Raw genomic sequence first — 23,639 nt, forward strand, 5'->3', positions numbered from 1 at the left:
CAGTTAGATGAGGGGACTGTTTTTCACTCTGCAGCTTAAGGTTGAGAAGGGAGGAGGGAATCCCTGTTATTCAAAAGCTTAAGACATTCTGTACATCCCCAGCCCTTTTTTATTTTTTTTTTTGGCGACTACAAGACCAAAAAAAGGTGGAAAGGGGGAAACCCTAAGTCCCTCTGCAATCCTCTTACTAGTCTTCTATAAAATGAAACAAAAAACCTATGCATTTTTTTCCCCTTATCCATTAAATGTGCACAGCATTAAAGCTTATCTTATTCACACACCAAGTCTCCTTGAAGTATCTGCTGATCAGGACAGAGAGTAATGGTAGGTGGGCCTGTAGCCCCAATGCACCAAATGATTAAGACAGATGTGCTGCAGAGTAATAGCCCACACATGTCAAGGTATTATCTTCAATAAAGCAACTCAGCCTAGGCAGGTTCCAGTTTTCCAGTTAAATATGCAATGAGGGATGAAGTTCAGTTCTAAATGGCTTGAGACAGAAGATAGTTGGGGTTTTTTGATTATTGTTTTCATTTGGTTTAGAAAAAAGCCCATATTTCAGTTTACTGTAAGGCTAGTAGAAATAAATAAGACTCAACACTTCCAATATTCCTTCATCACCCCACTAATGGAAATGTAGAAGAAAAAAGGAAATGTGAAGAAGGAAACAGACTTCCAGCAAAATGTAAGTAGCAACATAACAAAGAGAAGAATAGACTACAAGATTAAATATTTTGAGTGACAAAGTAACTGTATTTTAGGCAAACAGCTCCCTCCCCCCCTAAGCATTAAAAACCTAACTCGAGCGACATCTTCTATATAGCAAGACTGGTTATAAGAGTATAATACATTTCAGCACATACTCAGCTGCTGGATCAGTGTGTTTTAGCATCAATTAATCTCCAAAGAACATGGTACCTTCTGCTCAGTATTCTTTTCTCAAATCCAGATCAACAGAGAACACGCTTAAAAATTGCAGCCAGTCCTGGATAAGCAGATACTAAAAAGCTGAATGGTTCTTTCTCCCAAAATGACTGTCAGGTGCATGTACCCCTCCCTTCTCTCACATCACTAACTGACTGCAAATTTTGTTTTGAAAGTATGATAAATCAACAAACAAGAAACATTTTACTCACTTTTAAGTTCAATTTTATGTTTCCTTGTGTGTACTTTTTCAGCAGTAAACAAACAGATTAAAGCTGTTCAGCTCTGATTAGCTTCTGTAATAGTCTCAGTTCTGCACATCTTTTCCAAAAAGCTTACCAGATTCCCTCTATCAAGCTATCCATTTGTACAGACATGGATATCAAGAGTTCTTAATCCACTTGTAAATTCTCTAACTCATATGAAGTTGCTGCTATTCCTTTACCCTAAACAATGTTTTGGGCAACAGTCAGGCAGAGCACTTGACCTCTCCATGGTGCTGCACTCACCCTCTATTAACACCTTTGCATTTCAAGCATCTTATTGGAATAGACAGAATGATGCAACATCGACTATATAAGCTGAGATCACTGAACTTTTAAGTCTACTATTTCTATTTTTACAAAGGTGATTTGACTCTAAGAGAGCAGCTCTTACACTGCTCTAAAGTGAGTAGAGATGTGAAGAGACCCCACAGGTCCCACTGCAATCAGCTTATGGAGAAAAGCATGATAACCTTTATCTTTGCATGCCTAACTGCTAATGCTGTTATGGGTTATTAAATTATCCAACTCCAATATTTAACTCACTGACCTCAAACAAATAGTGCGCAATGACATTTCCTGCTAGAAAACATCCCATGATTTAAATTGCAAAAATTGTGTGGGTATGCAGTGTTTATGCTCAGTGCTTCCACAAGAAATGTCCCAATACAGATGCAAAACACCTACCTCACCATTAAGCTCTTAGTAACATCCAGATAGCTAGAAAAAAGAGGCTGTTCTTATAATTCTTTTTTTTTCCTATATTCATTCATATTTTAGTATTTAACTATGAATATGACAACATCCTTGATAAAAACCAAACATCTTTCAGTTCAGTGGTTTCTAGTCTTTCTTCTACTGAACTAATTGGATAGTCATCTATTTGGACATAAACACAGAATAACCCTACTGTCCTTGGCAGAGTTACTGCAGGCTCATAATAGCCTAAATTTGAGACAAAATTTTACCCGTTATCAGTCTTCCCTCTACCTGAGTGTTCCAAGCAGCCCCTGATTGACCATTGATCAATCACATTGTACCTACTTTGATACTGGAAATCATAATATGATTTGTATATGCAATAGCCCAAACATGTTTTCTGAGATATCTGATACTCTATTTACTATCCTGGGATGTATATTTTTAGGTTGCAGAGATGTTTTAACTTCTGTTAAGCTTCTAGGGCTACTATCCACTACACTACTCCAATAATTTTCTAGAAAATTGTACAAACAAACCAGATCTGATATTCAGATAATTTAAAAGTTTAGGATTGCAAATAAGATTTCAGCATAATGTGACTTCTATTAATTCCTCCTAGCTAATATGGAAATTCAGCCTTCTTAATAAGCAGCAATTAGAGCCTCACATTTAAAAAAAAACTTCCAGAATCCTTCTCTGATCACAGGATTTACCATTCTTGCAAAAACTTCTGCCAAAAACCAGAAAATCCTATGTTCCAAAAGAAAGTTTTTCATTATAAGTAGATAGGAAACAAAGCAGTTATTTCTCTGAATTAAGAGAAGACTAAAATCATAGGCCTATATTGCTTATATTACATTATATTGCTTATAGTCATATAAGCTATGCATGAATTTAGCAGTCCAAAGATCAACTTAAGAACTTCACCACTGCTCAGATCAGATAAGACATTCAGATAACATGTTAACCAAGTGTGACCAGACACAGTGCAATAAGATACTAGAACAAGAGTAGAATTGCTGCCTACTGAGGTGACAAACTGGGTGTTTAATTACACCTACTGAGACCAGTCTTTAAAAAAAAAATGATAATGATAATAGCTGTTTCAGCTTTTTTCTGGAAAAAAAAAAAAAAAAAAAAAAAAAAAAAAAAAAAAAACAAACCTAAATATTAGTCTATACTATCACAGAGAAAGTTATGCACACAAAAATGGAGAGGACTTGAAAAGTACTGGAGAGCATCATTAAGCAAAGAGGAGTATTAAAACTAACATCTAAAAAGCAAAGTGAGCTTTTGCCTACAACTAATTTGTGTATATATATAGATTAACTTTCCAGCTGGTTATGGTTTTTACTACAAGGTACCTCCAACAAATATGCATCCATCCTTAAGTGCCCCTTGAAGTAAAAGCACAAAGAGACCAACACTGAAGATGATCTGTGCTCATTACATTGTTAGAGTCTAGCTGTCTTTTTCAATTGAAAAAAAGAAATCTCACTGTCATTTAAAGGCTTTTAATAATAATGATCAAAATCTGTAATACCACTGGATTTTAGCACACTTTTAGGTACTTCACAACACAGAGATTTATGTCCACAGCTCTCAGCTCTTGAGGGTACAAAGAATTGTAGATACCTGACCCACTGCCAGCTGTAAAGACCAGAATTCAAAATGAATCAAAAAGTGCGTTAAATTCTATGAAAAAGAAATCACTGATGACTGGAGTCTTTAATGTCAACATCCTGTCCAAATATGTTGTTAAATCTCAACTTTCAGGGCCTTTAGCAAGTCATTTCTGACTTGCAAGAAAGGACAGATGCTCCTGGAGCAGACCATCAGAGAGTGACAAAGATGATTAAAGGGCTGGAACATCTCTCTTACAAGGAAAGGCTGAGGGAGCCGGGCCTGTTCAGCCTTGAGAAGAGACAACTGAAAGGAACTTTATCAGTGTCTGTCAGTATCTGAAGAGAGAACATCAAGATGGATCCAGGTAACAAAACTGGGATTTAAACAGATTTGTGCTGACTCCTCTGCTGCCAAAACACAACACAAAGTCCACTGCAGTACATGGGTGTGGTCTGAGACAATAGTTTTGGCTGTTGCTACTCAGTTAACTTACTTGGCCATTGATAATTAATCTATTAAGGTAACTAAATAGCAATTACTTTCTACACAAGCTCTCAGGTGTATGCACCCACTATCTCACTGTGAATCCAATTCAACATGCATGGATAATGGCTTTTCCTTTTCTCTGACTTAAGCATGGGATGTGAAATATATTGCATCTCTTAACTCCTATAATCTTACTCTTTTTTATAATTCAAAGCACTTCTATTTTCCATATTAAGACAATCTTATTCATTCACTTAAAGAGAAGCTACTTGCCAGAAGTCCAATATGCTAGTTCCAATTCTGTCTTCTTTGAACTTTAATTGTTTTATACATCTCCAAAATAAGGAAATGCCAACTTCATTAGACTCTTTGAGATCACTATTTGGAAAGCACCACGCAAATGCTAATCACTGCTAGTCTGAGCCACACCATGTAAATATAGCAGTACTAATTGTTTTCCAGTGAAAATCTTAGTGGGCCTAAAATTATATATGAGGCAAGACTTCATGGTGTATTCTCAGAGGAGAGATTCATTAAGAATTACAGGGTGGACTCCTCCAGATAAGAGCTATCAATAGGGAAGGACAATGAAAGGTGGCTGGCACCTTTGACAATCATCTTTACAACGGGAAATAATGAGGTGTAGCAAAACACACTGCTCTGCTGGCCTGGCTGTGCCCAGCTGCTCACACCCACATGTCTGCACAGTGAAGCTTTTCCAACCCAGGAAAACAATTAATTAATATTTGTAAAGTGTTTCTGGAAAAGTCAAGCACTGTGTAAGCACTAAAAAAGTTATTGCTATGTTAAGAAGAAGGGAAAGCTTTTAAGTAGCTGAGAAATATACACTCTTTTGTCTTAATAAAGCATTATTTATTCTAATAGCAGAACAGGTATTTTTTCTTAGGTTTTAAGACACCTTTAACTAAACCACAGTTCACAGAGAAAAGTAAATTTACAAAAAAAAACATTTCTAAGATTACTACTGCAGAAATCCTGACAAAAACATTTATTCAAACTGAACATACAGTTTTCACCAGGCAGTAATAAATACCTTTATCATAGAAATCATGCATGCAAAAGAATTGAAGCTTATGTAAATATGTACATTTTGCACAGCATATATGCACAAACATTGGGTGAGTTGTGTTTGTTCAGAATTTTTTCCTGCTAAAAAGAGAGGGGAAGCAACACTCATTGCCAGCCTTCCATTTGATACTGCCTTTTCTCTGAAAGCCTCTGCTGGTGCTCAGCTGAACGGTTAATTCCAAAGATCAACAGCTGTCCAGCTGTGATGAGGCAAAAGGAGCATCATTCAAGGTCAGAAGTTCAATTGCTACCCCCTAAAGACAATATCAAGCTCCTATCACAAAATCTGTACACGTACACCCAAAACATCTCTCTTCCCTTGAGGCCAAATTTCTCCATTTCCTCTTCACAGGCCCTTTAATGCTGTCCCTCTCTAGCTGTATCACTCATTGTCCACACTTTTCCATAAGGGCACATTTCCATTTCTTTCACAAGGCACCACCAATGTCCTGAGAATTCCTCTTTTGCTATAACATGATCTATGGTACTGAAGAGGATGATTCAAACCAGACTGGGATTTTATCCACCACAGCTGACAGGGCAGATATAAGGACAGTCCTTGGAGCAGGGAAGCCCCACCAAAATCCCTCAGTCACCAAAACAATTACCAGCAACCACTCAGCCAGAAACTAGTGTTCCCATTATGGCCTCCTGCTATTACAAGGCATAACAGCAGTTTTAGCTGATGCACAAAGGGCAGCCTTTAAATATACCCTTTACTTACAATATCCTAAATATCTCAGGCTCAGCTTCGACACAGATGCTGTATTTTGTGGTTTCATCTTTGTCATACTTCATGAGCACAGATTAAGTATTAAATAATATTTTAATAAAGAAATTAATGGATGGTGCTTTACACTTCAAGTCATTAAAACATTTAATTTCTCTTTATGTCATTAGCTGTATATGTCTGCTGAGTCTTTAATTGTATTTTGAAGAAAAAGAAATCACAGACATAGAAACCACATGAGAGAAATGGCCTCAATCCAAAATGAATTAATGTATAATCCTAAACTACATAACTCAGTAGTAGTTTAATGATAGCTTGTCTAATTATACCTTACTACACTTACGTGGCAGAAGAGTAGCATAAAATCAGCTCTCATATACATATATATATACACAATATTCACCCACACAAACACACAATACCTATATAAAGAAAGCATTATGTCTTTGCTTATACACACGAACATCAGAAGTCCATAGTCTGCCAACAATAATGCCAGAAGCCCTCCATACACTCTACCCCATGAAATGCTTCCATGGCAAGCTTCTGAAATACCCAGCTGCAGCAAAGCTGAGGACAATATACGGTCAAGTACCTACATACTTCTTCAGTTTATGTCAATATGTTTGACTATAACTCTCAGCACAAAGATTTCTTTTCAAGTATGAAGAAATAAATAAAGAAAAAATATCACATGCTAAGTTCCTAAAACCACAGAGAATCACGGTGGAAATGAATGAGAGAGATCTGGTTAAATTAGGGGGTGTGTATGGGACAGCTCAGATAAAAGGCTAATAATGTACACTTTCATTTTCTCTAGGTTCAAATTTATGGGTACTGTATTTAGATATCCACTAGAGCCCAAGAAATATCAATATGGTCACATGTTCATAACAATTTCAAGATATGTACTGACTGCATGAAGTTTCTTATAAAACTCCAGGTCAGCACTGGACCCCCCTACAGAAACACAGAATCAATACACTAAGATACAGCCAAGTATAAATATTTCCCTCTTTAATCTCCAGATGATAATGGACTTCTTAAACAGATGCCACCCATCTTTCATTTCAGTTAGCTGAAAGAACCAATTAGATGCACATTTTCATAATGAAAATGTGAATTCAATGTGAAGCTTTGTCTAACAACAGGCTTGTACAGCAAAGCCTAAGCAGAGCTAAGCCATGGTCTCTGAGGGCTCCTCCCAGCACAGAATGCTAATGTGGGATAGGGACTAACTGCATGCATTCACAGACGTAAAAGGCAAAAATCCAGCAGAAAACATGGAAAGAAGTTGCAGTCATGAGTGGGGAAGAAGAAACCCAAGCTTCTGGTTAGAAAAATCTATAATCAGTCAGTTCCTCAGTTACAAAGATGCCTGATTTTTTTCACTCAGTATTCTCAGCAAAGCAAGGCTTTTAAGCATACTCACACCCAACAGCACTGCAAGCTTTTAGAAAACCCACTCACGCCAGCAGGAGCAGCCACCATGAGCACTGGCCAGCCATGTGGGCCATCCAGAGGATAGCCGGTGGGCTCCATCCGGCACAGGAGACACTTCCATCTGGCCTGTCACCTTGCAGGGGAGGCAGAACAGCTGCTCAGTGATGGCACACAGAGCAGCTGAACACCTCCACTCGAGCAGTCTGGCACACGACACAGGTGCCACTTCCCCAGTGGTCTGGGGGATGACATTTGCTACCAAAGATGGAGGAAAGCACTTTTCAGGTCCTGGATCCCTCTTTACCCCAAAAATACAAGCCATCCTATCCCTTAGGCCACATCATAGTAAGTTTCTCCAAACAGATTTTAAGCCAAATTTAACTCACTCTATTAGGTTTATAGAAACCAGCCTTCTATGCGAAAATGAGCTGTATCCATATTTATTTTTATAAGTCCCATGGAAACCAATTAAATTAATTAACCTCTCTCCATCAACTTTTCTATTAAGTCTGTCCTCATGTGTAAGAACATGAAGATGGAAGAGGCTAGATCGCTTCCCTATTCTAAGCTGTAAAAAAAAAAATAAATTAGCAGAGTAATCAGCACGTATACAGTGAAAACTACTTCCATTTTTTAAATATTTTAAACAGAAAATGCCTGTGCTCTCCTAAAATAATTACTTTTTTAATCTATCCATTGCAGTCTTAAAAAAAATTACCATGTGATTGTGTGCATACCAGGAATAGCTCCATTATTCCCAGATTTTAGTGACAGAGTAACCAAAATGAGCACTGCTTCCAACCTCCTATATAACAGTCTACATAAATTAGTTCTTTCATATTCAGATTCCAAATTTTTTAGAAGCACTTTTTGTATTTCCAACTACTAAGCACCATTCTATTTCAAGAGCCTTCCTCTCACCTGCACTTGCACTTGAATATTTATATTCATCAATTTCTTTTTTTTTTTCTCCTGTGAAATCAAACAAGCAGACCTTTTTTAACCCCTCAGGGTAAAACATTTTCTGATTTCTGATTTTTGAATAAGCTTCCCTCATTTTCGTTAAACCCTCCATGAAAGGACATCCTATCTTTCAACGTAAGACACCAAACTGACTTGTTCCAGCAAGCCTCACTAACAAAACACAGAGCACAAAAAACAGCTCCTTTATTTCTGCTCAGCAGTACCCCTTCACACTGTAGCCTCATCCCCCGTATGACAAGCGGATTGGTGACCCCCGACTTCAGTGAGTCACTGTTTTTCTAATGTAGTTTAAGAGTGACCTAAATATTTGCTTGCTATTCATTCAATGTTTCATTTAGCTTATTAAAATGAACCCTGTACAAGTCAGTTCATCTTATCATGCAGCACAGATCACTCTGAAATTGAATTCCTCTTATGATGTATACACCAACACCCTTTTTGTTCATGTAGAATCTCAAAGAACTAATTTTTTAAAAGATGTGATGCTAGTCATGACCATGGCACTTTTCATACCATAATGTATCTATTAAAGGGTCAAACTGCTATATAAAAAAGTAGGGGAGATCAGATGTAAAACACCAATACCTCTGGAGAGAGGATTTTTTTCTTCCTGTGAATAGAGTTGAGAGGCTAAAATACCATTAGCTATGAGAAAACTAATGTTAATCTGAAGTCATGTTACAGAATCTGAAATTAATTCAGCTGCCAAGAAATTGCTGCCATCATTAGATACGTAGAAAACAAGATCTCTCTCCCTTGTTTAGCCACATGGGACAGTGGATTATCAAAGTTCAAAAAACAAAAAAGATCAGCAGCATTCCCTGAGCTCATAGAATAAGATTGTCAGCTCATGCAATTTGCATTACCTTGGGCACTGCAGACATAACCAGCTCTCATGGAGACTTTCAGTTCATAATTTCTTCAATTTTAAATGTTTTTGAGGATGTGTTGGGAAGGCAGAACCTGGATCTGGTGCAGCCATTCTTACAATGCAGCCAGGCCACGCACTCATCTCGTGCATATGCAAAATCTTATCCTCAGGAAGAATATAAGATACCGACACTCCCAAGACATTCTTCCTACCATTTTTATGCCAGAATTTCTGCATACTTGGTAACATTCACTGGACTTCACTTCAACTCGTCCTCCATCCCCTTCAGAACACACAGGGTATTATTAACCAACAACACACATTTTGGCATGAAGCGTCAAGTTTACACACCCTACATGAAGAGCATGTTAAATTCATTTTTTGTATACTGGCTACAGCTACTTTTATTTGCCACAGTGAGTGACAAACAATAAACAAATATTATATCTTTTAAGTGTAAAAAAACCCTTACCAATACGATTTTTCACACCACAACTGATCTAGAGAATGTATACATTGAGGAGGCAAAAATACTTTAAGCCAAAATCTTTAAAACTCAAACATTTTTTGTAAGAGCATTCTTCCCTCCCATCAAGTTGTGTGAGTAACTCCAACTAAGTCCAGCCTTTTCTCTGAATGCCACCAACTTTATTTTAATGGTTTTCCAATTAAAATTAAAATCTTTTAGGTCGCCATGCCTAACTGTGCCCAAGCAGTGGCATCAACAATTTCATATCTTGAACTAATACTTCATTTCATTATAGCCTAAGGGGTGGAAATAACAGCATACCGGAAACCTCTATCATGAACCAAAAAGATTATAAAGAAAAATCCAAAGATGCAGGAATTGCTGAAATGGTGCTTTAAATACACTTTAAATATTTAAAATATTTTGCTGAATTATTAATTGAATGTTTAAAAATACAGGGATTAGCTCTCAAATTTGGTATCTGTATTTATTTTCTTGATCTCCATCACTTGCCTGGTCTGCACTTTCTAGGGAAGAGTCCTGAAACCCCATTAGCAGCCTGAATTACTTTTGGATTTAGGGAGAGCTTAACCCAGCTTTTCAGTAATGATAGTATTTTCTCAAAAGCCATAGTGGTTGTTACCAGCTTTAATAACATAGTGTTTATTACACTCAGTACACAGACAAAATGTGATTTAGATGAATGAGGTATTTCAGCATGAACAACATTGCTGTAAATCGTTCACTCTCCTCAGCTCTCCCAAAGACATCGCTCTGTTCCTCCACACAATCACAAGCAATCATACTCTTTTCAACTACACGAACTCATGCACACCAGAAAGGAGCTGCAGGAAAGCTATTGTCCTGCTAGAAGTACATGAACCTCTTCTTCTGTGGTTTCAAGTCTAGGCAGATCTCCTAGTAGACAGAAACAGCAGACAGTGAAGTGTCAGATGAGGACAGAGAAGCCTGATCCAGAGTGCACCCAAAGGGTACAGTCATCTACATGGCCGGGATCTGGAGATGCACTCAGCTAACAAGGGTATGCAGTGTGGAACCATTCCACAAGCACTAAAATCCCAAGGATGAAGGAGCAGGAAAGCACACGGTTCCTCTATTCCTTGTGCTAACTCCACTGCAAGGCACTGTGAAGAGGTACACAGGAAAAAGAGGGTCCCAAATCCAAAGCTGCTGGGTTAAACAACTGAAGTGTAGGATGTGAGGACCTGCATTGTTCCGGTAAAACAGAACACCCACGTGCTGCTCCATCTGAACAGAGTCCAAAAGAGAAACAGAAGGTAAAAAACAGCCTAAGAGGCGGCCTAGACTCTCACAATACATTCTTAAGGTGAATGAAGGGTAAGCACCAGGACAGATGGCAGAAACTTTTAAAGCCTACCAGTAGCCTTTTTTTTTTCTTTTGTAATCAGATGTAGCTGCAGAGATTAGCACAACATAGTACACAGTTTGAGGATTACACTGAAATTCATCTCTGCATGTATCTGCTCCTAGGGAGATAAACAAATACAAAATATATTCTGTTTCATCTCCAGCCAGGTTACAATTTTAGTTTCTATCATTTACTGACCTCTTCAGTAAACGCCACTCTGCTGGCAATCCCTCAAGGCATTAAAGGGACAAAGTGAGGCATGCAGACACTCTATTGTAGTGTTGAGAAATACACCTGGTGCAGGTAGCTCGGCTTGCAAGCTGCAGATTGAAATGCAGATTGAGCTCTAGGTGGAAACCCGGACAAGAGGCTGTGAACTGTCAATCCTTGGGATAAAGAGCATGAGGATGGGTGACACCAGCCAGCTGGATGGAGACAGAGAGTGGCAGGAGCCGAAGATACATGAAGAAAAAATATCTCCTGAAAAAATTTTACCTGTACATATCCCAGTAACTACTGTCTTTCCCTTAATACCACAAACGTATGCAGAATTACTTTGTTCACTTATATAGTTTTCACTAGGAGCATACTTTGAGAAAGGATTGTAGGACAGGGAATAAAGAGAATCACATTTTGTTCATAATAGCTTTTGACTTGGGAATCCAGAAGATATCCACACAGCATATTCTGGTTAATTTACTTTGATATGTGAAGATTAACTCCAGGGAAATAAAAATAATACATTCAAGGATTCTTTCTACCACCCATGTAATTGTTTCTATTGTCACAGACTCATTAAACCCCTCTGGTAAACCCATAAGTATTACAAGCTGCTGTATAGATAATAAAGTAGTCCATGAAATAACTTTCCCCAATAACCATCATACATAATAGATAAAATACAAAAGATCTTTTTAACACACACATACAGTAACCAGAGCTCAACTGAAGCTCAACCAGCACTGACTGAAGCACAACTAACAGGAGCAAAGGCAAAACTATCACAGTGCCAAAGGAAGAATCCCAGCTTAAAAAAAGGATGGCTCACCCTTCAGTCATTTTGTTGCACTCTGCATAGCAGTTTACCTCAGCCGACATTGTCATTGCCATAAACAGGTGCACTTTTTGCAGACAAGCTCAGCAAATGTTTTTTACTGGAACGCAGCAACACCTGCCTGACAGAGCAAACCAAGCCCATTTTATATCCAAACATGACTTGAATAATCACAGTACTGCCCTGCCCAAACTGTTTTCCAAATAAACAAACACATGAGGAGGATTTTGATGTTGTTACTGTGCTAAACACTTACACAATATCACTGTTTTCCACAGTCACTCTCTTCAGCATTTTTTCTGTATTTCTTCACCATAATTTGTGCTCAGATACAGTTCAGAAAAGTAATATGCTTCCCAAATCTTAGCATGAAGACTGAAGTACTGAAACATAACGTTCCATTAAGTCTCTCTTGACACAAAGACTCCTTTGCTTTATTTCTAAGCTAATTTTCTACTAGAGCAACAAACTACTTAAAATACTTCAGTAGGAATGCACTCTATTTGAATACAAATATTTGGATTTTGCATTCACGACTAATTTCCAAGTGTTTTGCTATTGCTCAGAAAACAGATGCCTCTGAAGTTTTCTCCTACTTCCCTATTTTTAACAAATCTTCTCAAACCAGAGGTACCAGAGACAAGCTGAATGTCAACAGAGCATGAATTACTGGTTTCTCACCTTCAGCTGAGTATCTGTAACTGGGATCTTTCCCTCAGTTATTACAATACAGCCAGCCCAATACACACTTCACTAAGTAGGCAGTTTCTGTCCTTTCAGACAGAACAGGTTAGTTCAAAGCAAAACAAATTCAACTGCACCTTCTGCACAGCAAGGTTTGTTTGGGCTTTCCATTCTTTTCTGACACCACGGAACAAAAAGAAGTCTGGCCTTCTTTGCTTCTGCTGACAGATGTGCTGAGTCTCAATGTGAACCGACCAATTAAAATAACATTAAAAAAACCACAATACGTGCTATCTTTCCAGTCAAAAGCTGAATTAAATAAAAGGTTCATGGCTGCAATATGCTTGCTTGAGGACTTGAGGTACATAATTAAAAAAAAAAAAGAGAGAGAAGCAAATCTTCATGTGTGTTGTAAATGGATACAACATAAGGGCTTAAACAAATCAATTCTCACCAAGCAGGCGTCAGCCTAACACTGAATAAGTGCTCCACCCCACACTTTCAAAAGAGGTGATATAAAATAACCCACGGGAAGGGATGAAGACCATTAAAGAAGAAAAAAAAAAAAAAAAAAAAAAAAGGGGGAGGCAAAAAAAAAAAAAAAAAAAAAGCAAGCTCCAAACAAATAACTTAAGAAAAGCACCCAGTTCTTTTTTCCTCATATGCCATTATGAATGTGAGATGTAACAACAGGCCTAGCTACCTACAGATTTGCATGTTGTGGTCGGGTCATTTCCATGTCTAAGAAGCTCCAAGCAGCCGGGACACAAATAAGACTCCTCTCCTAGGTGGACTCTTTGATACTGATCATAAAATGCAGTCTTTCTCTCAGCCAGAGATTTACATGAGTGCCTCTCCTCCAATTTCTCAGAACTTAATAAAACTTGAATTAATTTTTAAGACTTCTAATCTTTTGTCAAATAACACTGATTTACTGAAAGCAACCAAGAAGTTCAAAAATGTCTGGTGCAGCTTGTGCAGTAGGATCCTTGGACAGTAGGATAAGCAAGTACTGTTTCCACAGAAAATCAGGAGAAGTTATTTTCTCTGTAATGTGTTTTCATTTTTTGCCCAAGTAGCATAATTTACCAAAGGTTGGCAAGCTTCATTTTTAACTAATATTAATAAGACAGAAAACCAGTTTGAAGAAGAGCAGAGGAGAACCAACAACATACCAAGGAAGGAGTGCTAGAGGCACTGTAGATCAAAAGTTATTGCATTTTCTGCCTACACCATCCTTCTTTCACTGCCATCAGCAGCCACTGCTCAGCCTAATAAATACAAAAAGGAGCTACAAGCAATACGTGTGTTGAGCTCGACTGAAAGAAGCAGTGCTGTAACAGTAGCTGAGATTTAGACCCACAAGTGTACATTTGACAACAGCTTTAAATTCTTTTCTTATTTATTACAAGAAAACCCAACAAACTGTAGATTCCATATAGTTACTGTTTTTAATATCTAAATTAGAAAGAAATAGCAGTTTCTAAAAACCTAGTAATAAAAAAACTAGGCAACAAAAGGAGTTTCAACTCCTTTTTTTTTTTTTTTTTTGCTGAAGGGAGCGGGAATCCTCACTGTCCTTCCAAACATCCTTCACTTGAAACAGTTGTTTAATTTCTCACAGTTCCTCACCTATAGCTCACATGCCTCTCTCAAGCTGTTCTGTGTCATGTCAAGTCTTGTTTTGTTTTAACTATACAAACCCTTTATGACAAGGATTTAGTCTATATTTAGAAAATGCTGCGGAAGATATAGTGCTGTGTAAGTGTTTTACAGTTTCTCTGGCATTCAACTTCAGCATTTTGGAAGTCATATGCATTGTCCTATGCAAACCATAGGAATCATTACTGTGATTAGGAAATCACTTATTTTATACATACGTTTTCCCCCATTTAACTATTTTCAAAGCATACAGAATCACAATGAAACATTTACAATGCAAGATGTCAGTAAAATTCAAATGAAAGCGTGACAAAATAGACAAATCTAAAATTTTCACACCCCTTTCCAATGGTAACTTCTTGCTCACCTTCTTCAACAAACAGTATAATCCTAAGGTACTCTCAAATCAAGGCTAGAAATCAAATGTGTATTGCAATAAACAGCTTTGAGAAGCATCTTGCCCACAACAAAATAAACTCCTTAAACCAGGATAAGCAGCTTTTTTTTTTTTTGCTTTTGTTATTTTCTGCCTACCCCCAGTTATTAACTACTTGGATATCTCAGGGTTGACTTCAATTTCAATTTTACTGTTGCTAAAACAATAAATGAAAGAAATCCTTTCTTTTCTGAACCATTCCATATTAAAAACAGTGTAGCTTTCTACTGAAACCACCACTGCTGACCTTCTTTCACTGAAAACATTTGTATTTTGTATATATTCACACACATACAGGTGCATGCAGTATTTACCCCAGAAAATTTATCCCCACAGTGTCCTGGGAGTATTATGTATCCCTGTAAGCAACTCGCAGGATGGGTTAGCTAAAAACTTCATTCAAGTCATATTAACATCCTAGTGTTCTTCACCTGCTAACACCCTGAAATTGAAACTATCACAGGTAAAAATGATACACGTCTCTTGACAAAGAGGATTCAGATGCATAAGTTACTAGGCCTTCAGCTAAACAATGTAAGGTGGTTATTTGCATGTTCTTAGCTCATGCCAAATACTAAATAAAAACAGCTAACTAGCAAAACTATTAAAAATAGACATGAGAACTGCAGAGCTGCAGATCTGACAGCGTAAAACAGCCTTGTAGCTTCTGGTTCTAATTTCTGCCTGTTAGAAGTTTAATCTGTAACAAAACCTATCATTAACAGACGATTGTACATTACAACCTTATTAACGGCCATGAGCAAGTGCTAGAGACTGGAGTGAAATTTGCTGAGATGCTGCCACAGACCAACACCAAAACTATAATTGACCAAGATGAGGATTTAAAGACAAGAGAGATTACCTTCTGGCTCATATTGACTAATCCCTAAATTTCTTCTACCATGTTTTTAGTGGTTGAGTAGAACAAAGACAGAGAGCTGAGAGAACAGAACTGCTGATTTTCCCTTCATTCCCCACCACCTCTCCTCTGTGTCTTTTTATTCCCCATCTCAGCAAATGCACAGAGTTTCTAGCTGTAAAATAAAGATTAGCAGATAAAAAGAAGACATTTGTGGTGTCAGCTCTTATCACCCGACAAACTGATTTCTTCATAGTTCTTTTATTTCCTCCTCAGCTACTCCATATCCCTGTTTTTCCCAACTCTCCAGCCAATATTATTTGGAAACAGTTTTCCCAAATCATATATACTTCCTTCTCTTCCTTCCTTTCCCATTATTCATCTATTTCTGAAAATTTTAAATATAGGCAATCATTTTAACTACCCTGGTCTTCTGAATCTCTGCTCCAGCTGGACTTCATAAAAACTCCAAATGCCTTGTGTTGTCCCCTTGCATAATCACCATTAGTACAGTATAGGTCCTACAGGTACAAAGCAGTTCATTTTCAGACACTGAACTTACTCACATCAATCGTATCTGCAGTCTTAAACATCAAAAAATTGTTATTCTTTTGGACTTACTTATTGTAAGAAACATTCTTATAACCTAGTTTTTAGAAGTACTAAGAATTTAATGATGTAACAAAAACCATCAAAACAGTACAAGCTCGATAACTTTTGAAAATCAGTCCTTGAAAAAAATAAATGTTGTACAGAGCAAACAGACAGACACTAAAATATTATTTAAGGGCATAATCAAGGCCTCATTAAAATCAGTAGCAGTTTTGCCACTGAGGTATGGGGTCAACATTTCCCTCCGAGCTCACAGCCACTATACTGAAAAAATGTGTTCAAAACCATAACAAATTAGCATGCTTGAGTGTCCTACTCACAGTATAACTTCTGTACTAGCTAGCTACAAAAAACTACATATTCACGTAATTCAAAATTTAAATTAATGTAAAACAAAACCATTTTATTTTGGTATTTACAGAGAGAGCATAGCCTGCTATCACTCTCCTTGTACCACATCTACTTTTACACAGAGAAACAGCAAAACCAGAAGAGAATAGGAGACACCATGGCTTTCCCAGCCCAGGATCCCTGACAGTTCATTAACCTCTAACAGAAGAAATCAACTGGAATGTCTTCACAGGCTGCCTCTGGAAGACACGCAGGTGTGCCTTCACATGTTGGCTGGGTTGTTTTCCAAATAGCAAAGTAGTCATGCAACAAATAAAGGGTCTGGAACATAAACCCCATGAGGAGAGGCTGAGGGTTCTATAGGCTGGAGAAAATGAGTCTCAAGGGAGACTCACTATCACTCTCCACAACTACCTGAAATGAGGCTGTGGCTGAGGCACCCCAAGGCTGTGGGTCAGCCTCTTCTCCCAGGCAACTGGCAGTAGGACAAAGGGAGACAGCCTGAAGTTGCACCAAGGGAAATTTAGACTGGATATTAGGAAGAACTTCACTGGACAAGTGGTTAAGTACTGGAACAGTCTGCCCAGGAAAGTGGTGGAGTCACAGTCCATGAAAGTGTTACAAAAATGAGACATGGCACTTTGTGATATGGTTTAGTGAGCCTTTGATAAAAGGTTGGACTCAACCTTGGAGGTCATTTCCAACCTTAATGATCCTATGATTTCATTATACCACAATGTTTGTGCATTCCACTTGCAAATTGAAACTGATGTATGCTACATGATATCAACTTGGACACGCCATTTCCTGCAGATGCTGGGTGGCCCAACTTTAAATATACTTGGTTTAAGTATCAAGAAATATTAAAAGCTTAACATGTCACAATTTATATCTTAAACTCACAGCTGAAGACATGATCTGCATTCAAGGTATTTGAGAGGTCTCAATGAATCTGAAAGAATGCACATCATCTTGCAGCATCCCTTTACTTGAAATAAATATGGAGAAAGCCACATCATTTTTCCTATTGCCATTTTCTCCCACTCACCTCCCTTCAGCAAAATCAAAAGAAAAAAAAACCATGAATATATTATTGCAGAATTTGCTTTCCAAGGCAGTTTATTAATATTTCTGAATACTCCAAATGAAATTAGCTTCTTAGCATTTTCATTCTTCCAATATATACACCACATTCTTATGTAAAGCTTCAGTGTTAACAATGAAATAAATATTCTTGCACAGAATGAAGTAATAACTATGGTGACAACTAATAAAAAAAATGAAAGGCAATCTATTCTTGGCAGGGCTGTTAGTCTATTTCCATTGCCTCTGTGCCACAACATGTTCAGTTGGTCATCAAGAATCTAGCCACCATATTTTAAAGTCATAAAACCTGACAAAACAGTTACCAAGGCTCCTATTCAAATCAGTAGCAATACTGCCACTGGTCATAACTTCTTCAAGAATACATGGTAAAACTTCACTCTTCTCCTCTCTCCTTGCTAGTCATTTAGTAAAAAATGAAAACAAAACACTTCAAATAAATGAGCCAGGCTAGTTCTGAAATATAGCTCCACAAATTGGCACTGCAGTAAATTAAAGCTAGAAGACTCTGCAGAATTTGAAATTAGTACCTAGCACACAGGACAAAACACCAAGTACAAACTGCTGGTGTATTTGGATATTAGCAGGGTAGGCAGAGACTGCCATTGCCACCTGAGCACAGCGTATCTCTCTCTCTGACCACATTTTCAATGTACCGTGTGACTCCGTATTTCTCTCAGTGTGAGATCTGGCTGGCACTGCACACAGTGACAGTTTAACATCACTGGGAGGTGACATCTGAACAGATGTCATTGCTTCTTTGGTAAATGACAAGGTTTGGACTACACCACAAGTGACACACAAATGAGAAACTTGTTGAATACTTCTGTAATCTCACCCAAATCTAAATCCCACTGTACCATACAAAATCAGTACATCACTTAGAGCTGTTATTTTCTCATAAGAATGTTTAAAGAGATCATATAAAGGTGGCACATCAAACTAGGATCAGTAAAGGGGCCCAAAAACAAGCATGAAGTAAGCAAAAAAAGTCAGAGCTGCATATGCACGAGAACCAAACAATATACTTTCAGAAGCAATGATATGCACTACCAAAGTTTATAAAGGAGTGTTTTTAAAAGCTTCCTACCAGCCTGTCACAACTGGTTCTTCATACTGGAAAACAGCTGTGATCCTCAGAAGCATTACTGACTGAGCTGGATCTCAAATTCCTGATATGCAAGAGCATTATGAAAAATTAAGTGGTATTTCCTTAAATAATGTAAAAGCATCATTACATTCTACGAGTGCAGAACTGCCTTCTCTCAAACTTAACACAGTGAAATCCAGGAAAAGCTCTTTTGCCTAGCCTGAAAAAAACCATCTGACAGTAATTAGTCTTTATTGAGAAAATGCTGCATAACTTTACGCACAATCCTGTAATTGGATCTGTAAGAAGTTTCCACATCTATGCCAAGTTATCAAACAAACCATATAAACACAGTTAATCCATTAAGATAAGACTGTGGGACTTGGCATGCATATTCCAGTTCAACTGTCTTTATCACAGATCAGCTGTGTGACTTCCACATATCACTGCTTCAATGCCCCATATATGAGGAAAGAACTACACATCCATGCCTCAGCACCCATGTGGGCCTTCATAGCAATAATCAGGGCAAAAACATTAGCACCATGGACAGGCAACATACAATGTTTGGATACAAAACCATCACTCAGATCTGGTAATCTCTCTCAACAGTGTGGTTTTAATTTTCAGGTTTTAGTTTTTGTGCAGAATTACAAAACACACACAACCAGACAACAGCGCACGTTTAATAAAAATCTTGCTTCTCCCACATCTAGAACTTTACTACTTTTCCTTATCACCTGCCTGTAGCTTCTTTTCCCTTACTATAAACCAACTATCCTGTACAGGACAGTCACATTTCGTGTAAAGGCAGCAGACTTCATAGGAAGCATTAATTACTACTACTATTACTATTATATATTATTATTATACTATTATTATCATTCCACTGCCATACAATAGACAAGTGATGCTAGAGCCTTCAGCCATGGAGTGAGTTTGTATTATCTAAGCGACATACCCCATGATTTAGTGCACTGAGAACAAGCCAAGAAGCAGTAAGTAAAAGTAACCACATATTTAACTAGCAAAGAGCTATAGAGGTTTAATACTTATGCCTGTAAAATACAGCTAAATCTTTCATACTTCTAAAGTTACGGGCCCTTGCTAAAGCACAGGAATATATATGAAGTCTTACCAGTACAAATGACAATACACATTTTAGATACTTGCAAGTTCTGTTATTTTACATGCCATCTCACACAGCCAGTACACTCAATAGTAAAGTCTAATACAAAAGCATATTTACTTTATCAAGGTAACCCAGTTTACTGTCACCACAGAAAAATGCCAAATAAAGACAATATTGAAGGGAAAAACCTGAGGAAATTTTTCAATAATCAAACCCAGCCCCTACTTGCCATTATTTATGTGTGTATGTGTATTACATGTATTTCCTTTGGTTTCCCTCCCTTCCACCTGGTGATGGGCCCCTCCAATTGCAGCAAAACTATTCTCAAGAGGAAGACCTGAGGCACTGAATTTTACAACGAAGAATAACTTCTACAAGACAGAAGATACAGTTCAGTTCCTCACCACAACAAGCTGGTAGCTATTTAATTTGACTAAGTGTTCATAAGGTTTCTTTTCCATTGATATGTTTACTGACACATGAATGTAAAGCTTTACTAGTATCATTCAACCTCAGACAAACCACAGTTCAACATTCACTTCTTCCCTTGCCCCAAGGGAAGGTAAATACGCAGCCTCCTTTTGTTAGGAGGCCTCCAAAAGTACAGTGAAATCAAATTAAATACTATGAAAGCACCATGGTTCTAGAATATGTAGACAGATTTATGATTTTTAAAAACTATAACTGAATTTAATTTTATAAAATGTTTTTTCTCAGTAACTTAGTTGTATCTGTGTAATTCCCAACATCATACAAAACATATAGTCACCATTTTTCTTTCTAGTACTCCAAATGGGCTAATCCAACAAAGCCATAGTATCTTCCATGAACTTCCATGGAAGAGTGGAAATTTTTCCCAATGGAGCAACTTCTCTACATCTTTTTCGGTTTATGAAACACTCTAGCAAAAAAAGCTCCAAAACACTGCCAAATCAAACTTCTTCAATGTCAACTTCAAAGGCTCATGTGACATTAGGTTTGAACCAAAAAGGAGAAATCCAACCACACGCAGTTTATGCAGCACAGATCATGCTCTCACACAACCATACGCATAGACCTGAGGATACGAGATGCTTTTTCAGCATCTTCTGTTACTAACAGACTTAAAAAACAAATATTAACTCATCTAAGTTAGACATGGTATGTGCCCTATGTGCTGTTCCAGGTGATCCTTCTGGTACAGCTTCCCATATCTGCTGCCCTACTCAGGCCTGCACCAAGCTCCCCAGAAGGCAGGCTTGACTCAAGCCACCCATTACTCCAAAAAGTCCTGCCCAGGATTAGAGACAGGGTTACATGACTTCAACCTGTGGGCTGACTTTCCCACTGAACTGAATTCCCCCACCAAACTAGGGCAGAAAGCTCCTGCACTTAGTTTCCTTCCAAGTCAAACTGGGGAAGTAAATCAAATTACAGGGACTACTGCACTCCAGACTCAAAGAGGGAAAGGAACCTCAGTTTGCAGAAAATACCCCTTGCTTCTATGTGTTGCTTTCAGCAGACCCTGGACAGCTGTGTATTATTACCTTCTCCTGAGACAGTGCTGTCTATTTATAGGATGTTGGCCTCTGGGATGCAAGAGATGAATAATACCTCAGCCGTCATCATGATGTCTCTAGGAGGACTTTCCAAGACTAGTTGTTCCTCTGGGTTATTCCAGGTCTGAGTCAGCCCTTCCCATTTACATTTCCAAGAAAACATTCTTGAAATATTTTTTACTGTTTCTGTAATAATTCCCTTTCTTACAGCAGCCTCAAAAATCATGGCTAAAGGAAGCTGTTCCAGAGATCATCATTAATACCAAAAAACCCCAAAATGTACTATGACTACTTCCAGCTAAATACAAACATTACCATACTTTATACCAATTGCATTTGTAGTACAGGCACACATACAGTAAAGTGTTGCAAAGAGAACAAGAACCCCCCTGAATGATTAGGCACAATGTCTTTGCTATCCGAGCTTTTTCAGTTCATTAATATTTCACTTTTATATATTCCTCAGCTGCTTTTACAGCATGTTCCTTTCTCTCCTTCCTAAGTATGAGCAAGGAGAATTGTTTGAAGTAACTAGTAGACCTTGCCTCACATCCCCACCTCCGTGCCCCCTGAGAGTTTAACACTTCAAGTGCAATATATACTAGATAGAAAAACATATCTGGCACAGAGAGGGATAAGAGACTACTCTAAGTCTCCTTTCTAGTTACATTCAACTATAAAGGTGTGCAATAAGAAAATAAAGCACGCTGCAGTTTGTCTATGCCAAGACGCTGCCAATCCTAAAGGAAAGACGGAGACATAAAGCTGGGAGGGAGGAGGGATCCCTTCTCTAAGGAAAAGCAAAATAACCCCGCTCCTTTGCAGGACAACTTACAGCCGAAAGTCAAAGACAACCCCTTTAGCTAGGAAAAGCAACGCAAAAACTATCTAGACGAAATAAAGGATTCCCACGAACCGCTTCCATAATAAGCGCTACCATCACCATCTGCTCCACTTTTTCAGCTTGCCATGCGATTTTGGAAAGCACAGGCAGCATCCTCCAGCTCCTGCCTCCAAATCCAAGGCAAGGGTCATGTGTGACCGCCAGTGGCCGGGCCCTACCCATTCCCATTTCTGAAACCACTTCTTGTCCATTTCACAGGTCAATCGCAGACTGCCTAACACACAGACACACGCGCGGAGAAAAAGGGGGAGAGATAGAAAGAAGAAACGCCAAAAAATAAACAAAAAAAGGATGAGATCAGGAAAAAACCTGCAGCAGCGAGGCCGGAGCGAGGGCCAGGGAGGTTCTGCCGCTCCGTGCCCCCGCAGGCCGAGCCCGACGGGCCCGCGATGCCCCCAGGCCCCCCCGGTGACACCCCGGTGACACCGCGGCCCCGCCTGTGCCCCGGGCCGGGCCGGCTCCGGGTGACACCTGCGGCCGCCCCGCCACAAAGCCGCCGGTGCCGCTGTCCCCGCAGACCCGCGGCGCTCCCGGCTCAGCGCGGCCGCCGGGGCGGGGGGGGATCAGCGCGGAGCTGCGGCAGCCCCGATCCTCCCTCCTCCGCCGCCACAGCCACCGCCGCCCCGCGGGTCCAGGCAGTGAGGGCGCCCGGCGGCCGCCGCCCCGCGGGTGAGGCAGGCGAGGCCGAGGCAGGGGGGCCGCCCGCGCCCCGGGGCGACACCCGCCGGATCCCGCGGCACCGGTGAGTCCCTCACACCGCGGCCTGGCCCGGCTCTGCCCTGCCCGGCTCTGACACCGCCCGCACAGGGACGCGTTACCTGCCGGGCTCCTCCAGCCCGAGGCGCTCGGCGCTGGGGGCCGGGACCCTGCTGGCAGCGCGGCCCGGAGCCGCCCCCGCCCCGCTGCGCCGCCGGTTCGCCGCCGCGTCAGGGGGAGAATAATCCGTGCGGAGCGGCCGTGCCCCGGTCTGTCAGCCCGCCCGCTCGCCCGGCATGTTGCGGCCGGTGTGTGTGTCTGTGTGTGTGTGTGTGTGCGCGGAGGAGGAGGGCGGCAGCGGAGGAGGGAGGGATGCGGGGCGGGCCGGGGCGGCGCTTGGAGCGGGGCCGGTGCGGGGCGGCCTCGGGCCCGTGTGCCCAGGGGATGGGCAGCGGTGCCTGTGCCGGTGTGTATATGTGTGTGTGCCCGCTGTGTGTGTGCGCTTTCCCGTGCCTCTCCCCGTGCCCCCGGGCGGAGCAG

The 23,639-nt window shown here is 39.7% G+C and overlaps 1 protein-coding gene across 1 annotated transcript in view; it reads right to left on the reverse strand.

The window, feature by feature from the left end:
• Nucleotides 1-23,250, reverse strand: part of CCSER1 (coiled-coil serine rich protein 1) — a 383,892-nt gene extending 360,642 nt beyond the window's left edge. Inside the window, exon 1 of the mRNA XM_083861973.1 lies at nucleotides 23,222-23,250. The gene's annotated coding sequence lies outside the window, so the exon portion shown is untranslated. The remainder of the gene's footprint in view (nucleotides 1-23,221) is intronic.
• Nucleotides 23,251-23,639: the final 389 nt, after the last annotated feature.

Source organism: Zosterops lateralis, assembly GCF_965231275.1.
Source record: "Zosterops lateralis genome assembly, chromosome: 5".
Classification (NCBI taxonomy): domain Eukaryota; kingdom Metazoa; phylum Chordata; class Aves; order Passeriformes; family Zosteropidae; genus Zosterops; species Zosterops lateralis.